Consider the following 11,700-nt stretch of genomic DNA (forward strand, 5'->3'; position numbering starts at 1 on the left):
AGTCGGTTTGTCTGAACTGCTCAACAGACAATTAGTGGGAGTCATGAGGGTTATGTTTATCTTTAGACCAGGCCTGCGAGGATCTGTCTTAAAAGCCATGGTGAATTTAAGAGGCAAGTACATCTGCTTCATAAGCCCGCGGTGTGAGTCTCAGTATTGATCCGTGTCCATGCAGCAGTTGATGGTCAGCAGGAGGCCGATGGCAGCGTGACCCGCTCTCTGTTGAAGCTACACTCTGCTCTCTACCAGGGCCAGACCGATATATCAGGTCCATATTGGCCTTTTATTAAAACTTAGATATCGGCTAGTCAGTGTTGTCCAACTCTGATATGATGGATACGATGCAATTTGTTTGATTGCATACTTATTGTAGACTTGATCAATTCTACACAAGTATGCATCAATATGTTATTGTTATTATAATTAGTAGTTGTAGTAAAAATAGTAGTAAGTAGTAGTAATGTCCTGGGTTTCAGTAGAGCGCTTTAGTATCCCATCGTCTAACACCGTGACAAGAATAAAATGATTGGTTAAACACTGACTTATAGTAATTTGGGGGAATTTTATGGCATGAAAATGGTCAAATTTTAAAATACAAAACGATACGATACAATACAATATAATCTGATGCAATACGATACGATACAATATGATATGGTACAATGCAATGCGATACGATACGATATGATATGATATGATATGATACGATACAATACAATGTGATAGAACATTATTGTCAGATTTCTCAAGAAATTTGTTATGCATCATAGCAGCTCCAGTTTAAAAAAGACACACACATCATACACAGGGTGAACAAACAATCACATTGCACATAAAATACATAATCACAGTATACTCAGTTACACATAAGCATCAGAATAGCATATTGAATATCCGCACCAAAAATATTAAATATCCGCACAAAAAATTGGGTTTCACAGCTTCAATCCAAAAAATATCGGTATTACAGTTAGTGGCTTGGTGGACCTGCAGTCTACTTTCAGAGGTTCCTCAAAAACACACACACAAAAGGAAAACACTTTAAAGGGGCAGTAAGCAAGATTTTTACTGCCCCACAGCACAAAATGACCATAATGTATCTGCAGGGGGGTGATAGAGTTGTTGATTAATACCAGCAGCGACTCAACGATTACTTCAAAAGGTGCTGAGATTTCTGGCTTTCAAAACTCACTTTTTCTCACCTGTGCTCCCCCATTGGAGTTTCAAGACTCAGCATCACAAAACATTTCAGCTACGAAAGCTAAAAAGCCTCGTTCTCAAGCCAAAAAGCAAATGACAAAGCAGTTTTATTATTCCAGTATTTAGCATAGTGATATATTAGCTCTTCACTAGACATTTCTATTGGATCTCTGCTCTAATTAGTTAGCTTACTTTTTTCTATCGTGAAAATATGACTAGTGTTTCTGTCAATTACAGGCCACCGCAGCTCAAGGGGATGGGAGGGGTGAGAGGGGTGGGAGGGCTGTTAGCGTTCGATAAAGATCATTGATTACTTAATGCCCCTTCAGCGCCCCTTCTGTAGAGAGAGAGATGCCACCATTACAGAGACAGAGAGAAAGATGGATTTTGCAGTTGTTTCCTCTCCTCTCTCTCCCTCTTTGATCTGGGGACTGGAGTGGGAAGTTCCCAAGGTCAGGGCAGAGTTTGGCCATTAGAGGGGCCTCCTGACAGCAGGCAGCACATATACACTGTACATAGGGTTAGACCAATATATGGGTTTGTGGAGACATAGGGCCGATATTGACTGGTCTTTTTTTAATCGGATATCGACCAGTCAGTGTCGCCCACCTCTGATATGATGGAGGATCCTCCCTGATCACAGCTAGTGAATATGTTTTTTCAGTATTATTATTATTATTTTTAGATCAGATGGTTGACCAGAGAAATCATTCCAGAAACCTAAAACATGAAACCTGCCTCACCCTGCCTTGAGGAGCTGCTAACCCACCTAAAGAAATTCCATTAGTCTGGCTTTCAGTGGAGAGTTTTAGTGTCCCATGACGGTCTATATGCCGTTTCAGTTTCATACTCTCGACATGAAGTTAACCATTATTGTATGAATGGTTTTATTTTTATTATTCGGCAGTACGGGCTCTGGTCTCTAGTGTGCTCCCCATATGAATCCAAGCAACATGCTAAAGATTCAGCGGGGAGCGCAGTCGAACCCCTCCAGGGGTCTACAGACCAGAACCCAGCAGACACGCGACAGAGATATGGAATATACATAATTTCAAGAGACAAGCCTACAGAAACATACCATCGCAAGTATATTGATTCATAAGGAACAGGACAGGAGGAGGCGGGGGTGGTGGAGGGAGCTTGATTTCACATGCTTTTCCACCCTGACAATAGATGCTTGTACATGAAAGTGGTCAAATTTAAACATATTGAATATTGGCACAAATATACTGAATATTGGCTATCAGCTTCAATCCAAAACTATCGGTATCAGCCTTGAAAAGCCGATATTGGTCCGATTAAACCCTGATAGGTACAGCCCATCACTTCTCCAGTTCCCTCCTCCTCTCTCTCTCTCTATCTTCTCTTTCACCTCCACCCCCCCACCCCCCCCGAGATGGGGTGTAGGGGGGTGGGGGGGAGGGGTGGTTTGAGATGAGAGCACCAGCTGCCAATTAATGCCAATCAGGCCAGCGGTGGGCTGATGTGGTGGAAGGGTTTGGGACTGGGACCACCTGGCTCGCACTCACAGCTGGCCTCTCCTCCCTACCTGTCAGGACCAGGGCCTCTCAAAACACCCCATGTACACCGCTGTGGAGCTGGAAGGCTGCACCGCCAAGCCCGTGTCCGCTATGGTTTATTAATGCCGGGACACACTCTCTTCTTTCGCCCTGTGTGTGTGTGCGTGTGTGTGTGTGTGTGTGCTTTTACTTCGATCCTTGTGAGAACCGGTTTGAGAGTTTTAGACCTTCGGAGTGATGGCGCTTCTCGAAGTGAGGTCATTTTGGTCGGACCTCACTTCCGCAAGAGGGTTATTTGGGTTTAGGGAATTAGAATTAGGATTATTTTAAGGTTAGGCTAAGCGTTAAGGTTAGAATTAGGCTCAGGGTTAGATTAGGGTAAGGGTTGAGGTTCGGCCTGTAGCGGAGAGGGTTGACGTTAGGGTTAGGGGTTGAGGAATGAACGTAGTCAATGGGAGGTTCTCACAAGAATAGAAGTACAAGTACAAGTGTGTGTGTGTGTGTGTGTGTGTGTGTGTGAGAGAGAGAGAAACAGTGTGTAGCTCCTGTCACAGCGCCTCACAGCAGCGCCCGCCATCACCCAGGAGCCTCGGCTGAAACCGTCCGTTTTAGAACTCAAGATCTTCCTCGAAATTGCGTCTGATCTCTGTGTTAAATTATGCATCGCCATTTTTTTTTTTTTTGTTATGTAAAAAAGTTGGCTTTTAGCAGCGTTTGTGGGACAGTAATGCCACCTGACAATCGCTCCCCGCAGTCTCGGCTGTGGCCCCGCAGAAAAGGCGCCGGGCTCCTCGTGATTGACAAGGACAAAAAGAGGAGTAGTCCCATTTCTGTTTTTGAATTGTCAACCGCAGCCGTGGGATTTGAGAGTGAAGGATGAAACCGTGACTTTGACTACAAGAAGTAAAAAGGACTTAAGCATGACAAGTGTGATTACAATATCCAGGAAAGTCATTTAGGGCGCCAAGGTAAGAGACAGTCTCAACAGGACATTCAATTATTTATAACACCGGGGAGAGTGGGCCAGCTACTTTCAAGGCCAAACAGCTTACAGCCTCTTCAAGGGCGGCGTATTCTCAGATACTTGAGCAACACCAACACCGCTATTTACAGTACAATGCACAGATTTCATTTGAACGCTATAAATGACAGGCCACCCAACTACTGATTTCCCTTAATCCAGAACCAAGCCTTTTGAAGTTTAAGTCATGACATTGAGTTTCCCCACTGGAATCAATGTGTTGATCTATCTTCTGTCTTAAACATAAGCAATCAATGAATACAGAAGCTGTGATGCAGTTAATAGGAGACCTGTGAACTGTGATCAATAGCCAGGGGATGAATTTTTTGTTTTACAGAGAACATTAAGTATGAAATACGCTATGTTTTCAACACGTGGGTTTAATTTAGTAGCTGCTGGGGAGGTGAATGTAGACCCTGCTGTTTCCATTCTTGGCTCTATGATTAAGTCTCGTGATTATTATGCTTCAGTTAACTAGTGAGAAAAAAACACACACTGCCAGTAGCAGCTTGGGTAGAAGGTTTGCTAGGTATAAATGTAGGATCCGTATTATATCCTCACTAAGGGCAATGGATAAATAGCAGATCTCTTGCTCCCACACACACACACACACTAAAAGTACCAAAAGTGTTATTATTAAATGGCGTAGTATGAGCCATGGATGTTTTAATATGAGATGTGAAGAGGTGTGAAAAAAGCATGATCTCCCACGACAAATAAATGGGAAACTGAATTCCTCAAAAAAAAAAAAAAAAACTCACATATATCACATATATCCAATTATTTCATCCTTTTGCTTCAGATGAGAGGTATGAAACAGTATTTCGTGCCTAAATAATCCCCTATGTTCTGTTTTTCCTTCAAATTTTTGGCCAACATCTGTCTCCAGAGAGGCGCTGCATGTAGATCATTTGCTTTGAAACCCATAGGAATCTGAATCACACCAGGCCTTCTTGCCTGGATTTTCACAAGGGCCAGCCCATACTGTGGATCAATTCGAACTAGTGGTCTGTTCCAGAGAATAGGAAAAACCCAGTAGCCAGACTCAGACCCGGGAGAGAAAAAGTCCATATTTCATGACCATATGAAAGGCAGATTATGGGCCTGCTTTTTCCTCCAAAAAATGTGAGCGCACGAAATAACAACTGCTGTGTAATACTTTTTTATGACATAAAAAATCTCTCTGATTTCAAAAGGACCATTTATCCCCATAGTTAGCAATGATGTGGCTGCAAAGGACTCATATGTTAAAAAGGTGAGTACTCACTACCTGCTGATTGTTGCAGATTTTTGTCTTTTAGTTGAACAAGGGGCTGGAAAATGAAGGGAAGGTTTTGTCCACAGTGGCACAGTGTCACACAATGTGGGATGATTTGTTCTCTTGGATATTTGTCATAATGCATTTCTTTTATTTGTGTGAGAAGTACCTTATGTAATTGCGGCGAAGCAAAAAGGCCCATTAGGACAACACGGATCAACTTGATGTACGAGGGCGATGTCAACAAGATGAGACTCTCTCAATGCCTCTGAGGACATGAGACCCTTCTGTCCCTCGCACACACACACACACACACACACACACACACACACACACACACACACACGCACACACACTGAAGCCATGTTCAGTGGGCTGCAAACGCAGTGTGAGTGGATGTGAAAAGTATCACTGGTGTAGTCACACACTCTAGCAGGGAGCAACATTGCGGACAGACACCCATACCAGATGCCGTGTGTGCCCTGGGCTCAGAGGCATCACTACGAGGGGAAAAAGCCAGTGCGGGGAAATAAGCACCTGTCATGTGCCAAGTGAAGTGTTAAGTGCACAAATTGTGGAGGCGAGGGTGATGTTTCCGCAGGGGTGACAGCTCTGGGTCTGGGTGCCATGTCAGGCCCTGGCATATCATGTGGAGCTCCCCCAGCCCACCCCCGGCCCTGCCGCTCGCTGAGGGGCACAATGGCAACTATTATTTACTGGCTGTCTGCCTCATTTCCCCATATTCATCCTGGCTGGCCATCACGAGGCCACAGGGGGTGTGTTGCCCCCCCCCTCGTGTCATCGCTGAGGGGCGGCAGTGGCAAAACAATCTCTGGCGAGCATTTAGATCATTTATTCAGAGCGCCGGGTGTCAGCCGCAAACCAAATTGCCCACATTTGTGCGCCTGGGTCGTCTCACCTCTCCCTTCAGGTCGGGCGGGAACGCGAGCCGTGGAAGGTGCATCGGGCCGGGTGTCAAAGGGCCTCTTCGCAGACTAACACTAATGCCACATGAAGGTCTTACTGTGAACAGTGTGAAACTGCGAAATGTATGATAAATTGACCGTGCCAGGGGGGCTTTATGGCTGTGAAGTGCTGTGGCTGGTCGCAGGCATTGTTATGACTATGGCTGTTTAGGATCATGGGAGTTGACAGTGCACCACTGGCAGCCATAGAAGCCGGATTTATCTGTGTTTTGTGCACCAATGAGCAGCAGTCACAGTGCGAGAGGAAAAACACAAAGTTTTACAGCCAGTTTGAACAGTTCTGAATATAATAGAACTTCAAGGACATAATAAACGCTGACCCGGGCCAATGCCATTTGCTAAAAAGCCTGATCTAACAGGTGACAGCACTTAAGAAAGAAACACTCTTTGTATTGTATTGTATTGTAATCTCAGTCTGTCAAGGTTTCTCTCTTTGTATATTCCACTTGTGTATTTCATTTTTAAAAGTTGTACGATTTCTAAAATAAAAACATTTGATCACAAAAAAAAAGAAAGAAACACTCTTCTTTCCATCTGACCACCTGTTGTCAAGGTGTTATCAAATGAAAGGTATGAACTTAACTAAGCAGGTCTATTCAGAGATGAATGGATATGGGGCAATGAATCTTTTTTTCGGCTCATGTTTTCCTGATGTTAAAATGGCTCTACATGACACCGCATCAGCAGCCTCTCCAGTTGAGAAGAAACATCTGTAGGAGAGAGATGAGAACCATGTGAGCGAGTGTCCGGGACAAGCAGTAATCTGTGCTTGCCTTTGCTGCCACCCACAGTACAAAGTCAAACTCACTGCTGAGCTACCAGAGTGGATACAGTACATTATGTAGATTGTAATCATCTCTGCTGCTATAAAGAGTCTGTGGTTGGTTTTTCTGTCTGAATAAGCCATAGAATACATGGCATTATTTATAGATGGTGTGTAATTTAGTGCTTCTTTGCCTTCATTACACATTATACACATTATTACACTGTCAAATCATAGAGAAGAGCACATGTGAAATAGTTGTTTTTCACCGCCATCTGCTGGAAGATAGCGTGAAACACAATGCTCTTTTGTTTCAAACTTTATTTTGTCATACAGAAATGATCAATAATGAAGTTCATGTGATATATAAAATAAATAATAAAGAGACAAATTTACAGGGTTACATAAGAAAATTAGCAATCAAATCAGTTTTTAATAATATTTATTCATTGTTTTCAGGGTTCTTCAGGTCTTTGTTTTTCTCTAACCTGCATTATTTAACCCTGTTGATTTGATTTTATCCATTTTTTACTGCCAATATTTCTATTTTGAAGTAAAATATCATGTTGAAGTAAAATGGCACGTAGTGGTTGCCATGACAAAGCCAGATTACCATTGCTGCTGACCTTTTCCTAGCACTCACAGGTGACAGCTAGTGAAACTACTATGCTAAATGAGTGTGGCTTATTTAACACATGCACAATTGGTTGTTTACATGTTTTTGCAAGTGCAGTGGATCATATTCAAAAGGACTCAAGGATTGACTTGGAGTTCTTTAATTTGATAATGACCTAAGGTCTTTTTCAAATGCATTCTTGTCCGTTCTTGTGTCCTCCATGACACATTTCTTGCAATAACAGCCAAAGTATGATTTCAAAACAAAAGAATGCCAAGGATGGAGAACAAGTAAAGATCCCACAGGTTTATAGCAATGGGAAAGAAAAGGTTTAGGGCAGCAACTTTATCCCTTCAATCATCAGTTAAAAATCTCCAGACATTGGCCTGTTCTTCCATTGTCAGTTGAAGCCCTCCAAAGGTTGTCCTCAAAAGAGCCAGTGATCTGAAAGAGAGCTAGTTCACAAGATGGTTGAAGGACTAACCCTTTGGCGGTCCTTTTGATTTTTACTATATGGTTGAATCACCAGCGACTCACAACATCCTGGAACTTTACTTGCCAACCGCAAAATATGGAGGATGCAATGGATGGTGACGTGGCCAACGGAAATGAATAGGAAGCCATAAGATTCATGTCCAAACTAGATGCCACAAATAAAGAGCGCTATAGTCTATAGTACAGAACAGGCTGGAAAAAAATGGAAAAATTAACATTGTGTGTGTTTTGATTGATGATGCAACCTCAAGCACAGCCTGTCTCCAACTGAAAAGATGTTCTCTGTGTTGATGTTGTTCGGTCCATCTCAAACTGTAAAGATCTATTTTCTGTGCTCCTGTTCTTCAAAAGTTTGTTTCCCCCACGAACTTGGCAAGAACGTTGCCAAGTTCAAGAACAAGGACTCAGGTATGATAATCACCAACACTGTCTAAAGACTAAAGTTTTGGGTAGATTGGGTAGATTTTGCACTTTTAACAAATCTTTTTTCTTTATAGATCAGACTGACTTTTTAGAACTGCCCCTGCATCCTAGATATTTTATGTTATTTTTGCCCAAATAATCAGGCATTCTGATATTTTTTTATTGTTGATTAGACACATTTTATTACCTGATATTTTTGAGTATTCTCTTATTATTTTATTTTATTATAACACTTTTGGAAAATATTGTTTAGACCATCTGCAAATAATTTAGATTTTCCAGCCCTCAATGTTTATTCTAGTGACATTTACATCTTACCTTGCTCTGGTACAATGGCGAACACAAATAGTATGGGTAACAGGGGGCATCCTTGTTTAGTTCCTCTATTGGTCTCAAATGTATTAGATATGTGGCTTGCACAGACTTTTTTGTATAATTGGTTCCATCCCTATGAGGGAAGAACAGGTCAAAGACAAGGTTGCAGTTACACCAAAAATATGATTTTTATTGTAAGCACCCAAACATTTCACAAGCAACTTGGCAAGCAAAAACAAAAGAAAAATGCTTACAGATAGTGGTCCAGACTGGCTGAGGCTTCAGTCACATAGCGGTTTGCTGTTGTAGACCGGTTAGTCCACATCAAGACCAGACTCACTAAAGGCTCTGACTAAAGGTTCTGACTCTAAGGGATTTTATTTATTTGGGCCCCGCAAAAAGAAAAAACAACCCCACTCGAATTGGCCAGTAGTTCAAATTTCAGGTGTTGCATGACCTTGTGCACAATTCCAATGCACCTAGTTGTTTTGGCTACAACTATGTCATTTTTATCATGTGCACTTTGGTGTGTCCATTTCCACATGAACCAGCTTTAAGGCCACATGGCGATCCTGCGCCTGCTCAAAGAATTCAGTGTGATTGTTTCAATAGGAAAGCCAAAGTTTCTACTGTTGTGAAAAGACCACTCCATGCAATTTAAAGCCTTCTCTGCATCCACTGTAATAACTACCATATCCATACTTTAATTCTTTGCAAGTGGTATTAGACTGAAACAAGCTCTAGTATTAGTCAGCAAGTCTTGTATAAACCATGTTTGATATGATATAAGTCCATACTACCATACTATTCTACTATTATTTTGAATACTTCGTAATTATCTTAACTGTAACATTATTAACTATGCTAAATTGAATTTGGATGCTGTGTCTCCTGTTTTCCTGGGTTTAAGGATGACTGGCATGATGGTCTCAAACAGGAATTTCGGTAGTGTGTAATTTTTCTGATGTATTTTTCATAATTTAAATGTAGATAAAATTTTTACCCAAAATAACAAACTTCAGTCCAGCAGCTGGCCACACCTGGTGCCTTGTGTTCACTATAGATTTTGATTGTTTCAAATATTTCATTTGTAGTTTCAATTTAATCAGTTCCACAAATTCTTGAAATTTCTTTCAGATGTGTGCAGTTTTTTTTTAATCTATTTATTATCACTTCTGCATGATCTTTTTCTCTGTCAGATCTTTGCCTAATTTGTTTAATATTTGGTAATGAGTTTTAGTTGAATTTAGTATGACCTTTGCTTCTCTAAGTAGTGTAAGGGAAATGGGTACGTGGTAGACCTAATAGTGGGGCGGTTATAATAATCAAGAAGAAATGTACCACTGTTGGCTAGGGGCTCTTATTAGTAGTCTTAATAGTAGCTACAGCATTTACTAGGCAGGAAAAAGCCCAGCTCCCTTTGTATGCTCTATATACCTACTTGTCTGCTCTCCCTCAGGGCTAAACTGCTATCTGGCTCAGTGGTAAAACCAACAAACTCACAGTGAGGGGTTAGCGCTCACTCAAATGTCAGTCCATGTGTTTTTCCTACTACAACCAGCCACACACTGAGGACAGCAGCCGTTTGCCTATGATGGACTCCAGCTAACAAACTCAACTAGCGGCAGATATAAGGCCGCAGGTTAGAAATAACTGTAGTTCTCCCATTTGGCTTGAGTTAGGGCTAGGCTATAATTTTGCATTCAAATGTCGCTATAGCTTGCTTGCAGTGTCTACCGCAGTGCGCGCATTTATAGTTCTGGGCGTAGACTGCCAAAACTCCAGAAGAAAAACAGCGTAAGTACGGCTACGCTGTTACAAAATTTGTAATGCATCGCTAACGTCTGCTGCAACGTCATGCTTTTCAGGTAGGGACACTAAATGAAGAAGTAATTTCCTGTGTAAACAAATGAAAATGGCAGTGGCTCAGTCAGAAGAGACACTGGCTGATCCTACCTTCTTTTCAACTTTTTCTTTTAGCGGCGATGGAGAATGTATAAAAGTACACATTCCTCCATTGTAGCCATTGTAAACACTCTGCTCATATGTCAGTGCTCCAGATAATATAATGCTGCCATGCTCCAGACTGGTGGCTTTGCTCCCCCTTGTGGATAAATGCACTATTACCAGGGCTGTGACAGGGACAGGGCTGTAGGAAGCTGCTGGACATGCGTACACTATGTAAGCAGACAGCTTGCGTAGGTCAGGAAGTTGCGTTAGCGTATATGCCTTGCACAGAGTATGTAACGGCCTTAGAGCCAAAGGGTGATAACATACTGAATTCCTATCTTTTCTTGATTTGAATTGTATATAAAGTCTAATCTTAACTTAACATTTTGCATGTGAGTACAGTATAGCCTTTAAGTGTTTTATCATCATTGGATGCATATCCTAGTAAAGTTATAGTAATTATTGTAGGTTTCATCAAGTATTGATGTTTTTTTTTTTTTTTTTTTTTTGGGGGGGGGGACTAGCTTTAAAAACTGTTTGACCATTACAAAAATATTTTGTCTTTTGAAACAATGGAGAATCAAAACAGATTGTGTTGTTAGCCTATATTCTTCTTCTTGTTGTTCTTCTTCTTTTTCTTATTATTATTATTATCAATAAAAAATAATATTAATAAAACTAAATAAATAAACAGTAATAATAATAATATGGTGATGATGATGATGATGATGATGCAACATATTTGGTCTATTTGGATGCAATTGAATCTGAGGAGTGATTTTGAGACAACCTGCTTACTGTAAGGCATATTAACAAACCCTATGATGTTATATGATCTAAAAAGCTAATTCCCACTTTCAATTAATCAATCAGTTCAAAAATATCAGTCCAGTTTCCACTACTCACACAATTGGGCCCTCAGTCTTCCATGTCAAAAGACTTGGGCACCGCTGATCTAAACATAACATCCACTGGCCTATTTGATTGGAGGCCATTTTATAATCTTTAAATTTAATAAAGTATTAGAGATCATCTCCTTTATCATCTCCTGAATTAAAATGGAAACTGACTAGACTTTAGGTGGATATTTTAGACATGTTTCTCCTTTTCATGGCTTTATTACAAGCTTACAACAAACATAGTAATCCAATAA

Source organism: Centroberyx gerrardi, chromosome 1 (assembly GCF_048128805.1).
Source record: "Centroberyx gerrardi isolate f3 chromosome 1, fCenGer3.hap1.cur.20231027, whole genome shotgun sequence".
Taxonomy (NCBI): Eukaryota; Metazoa; Chordata; class Actinopteri; order Beryciformes; family Berycidae; genus Centroberyx; species Centroberyx gerrardi.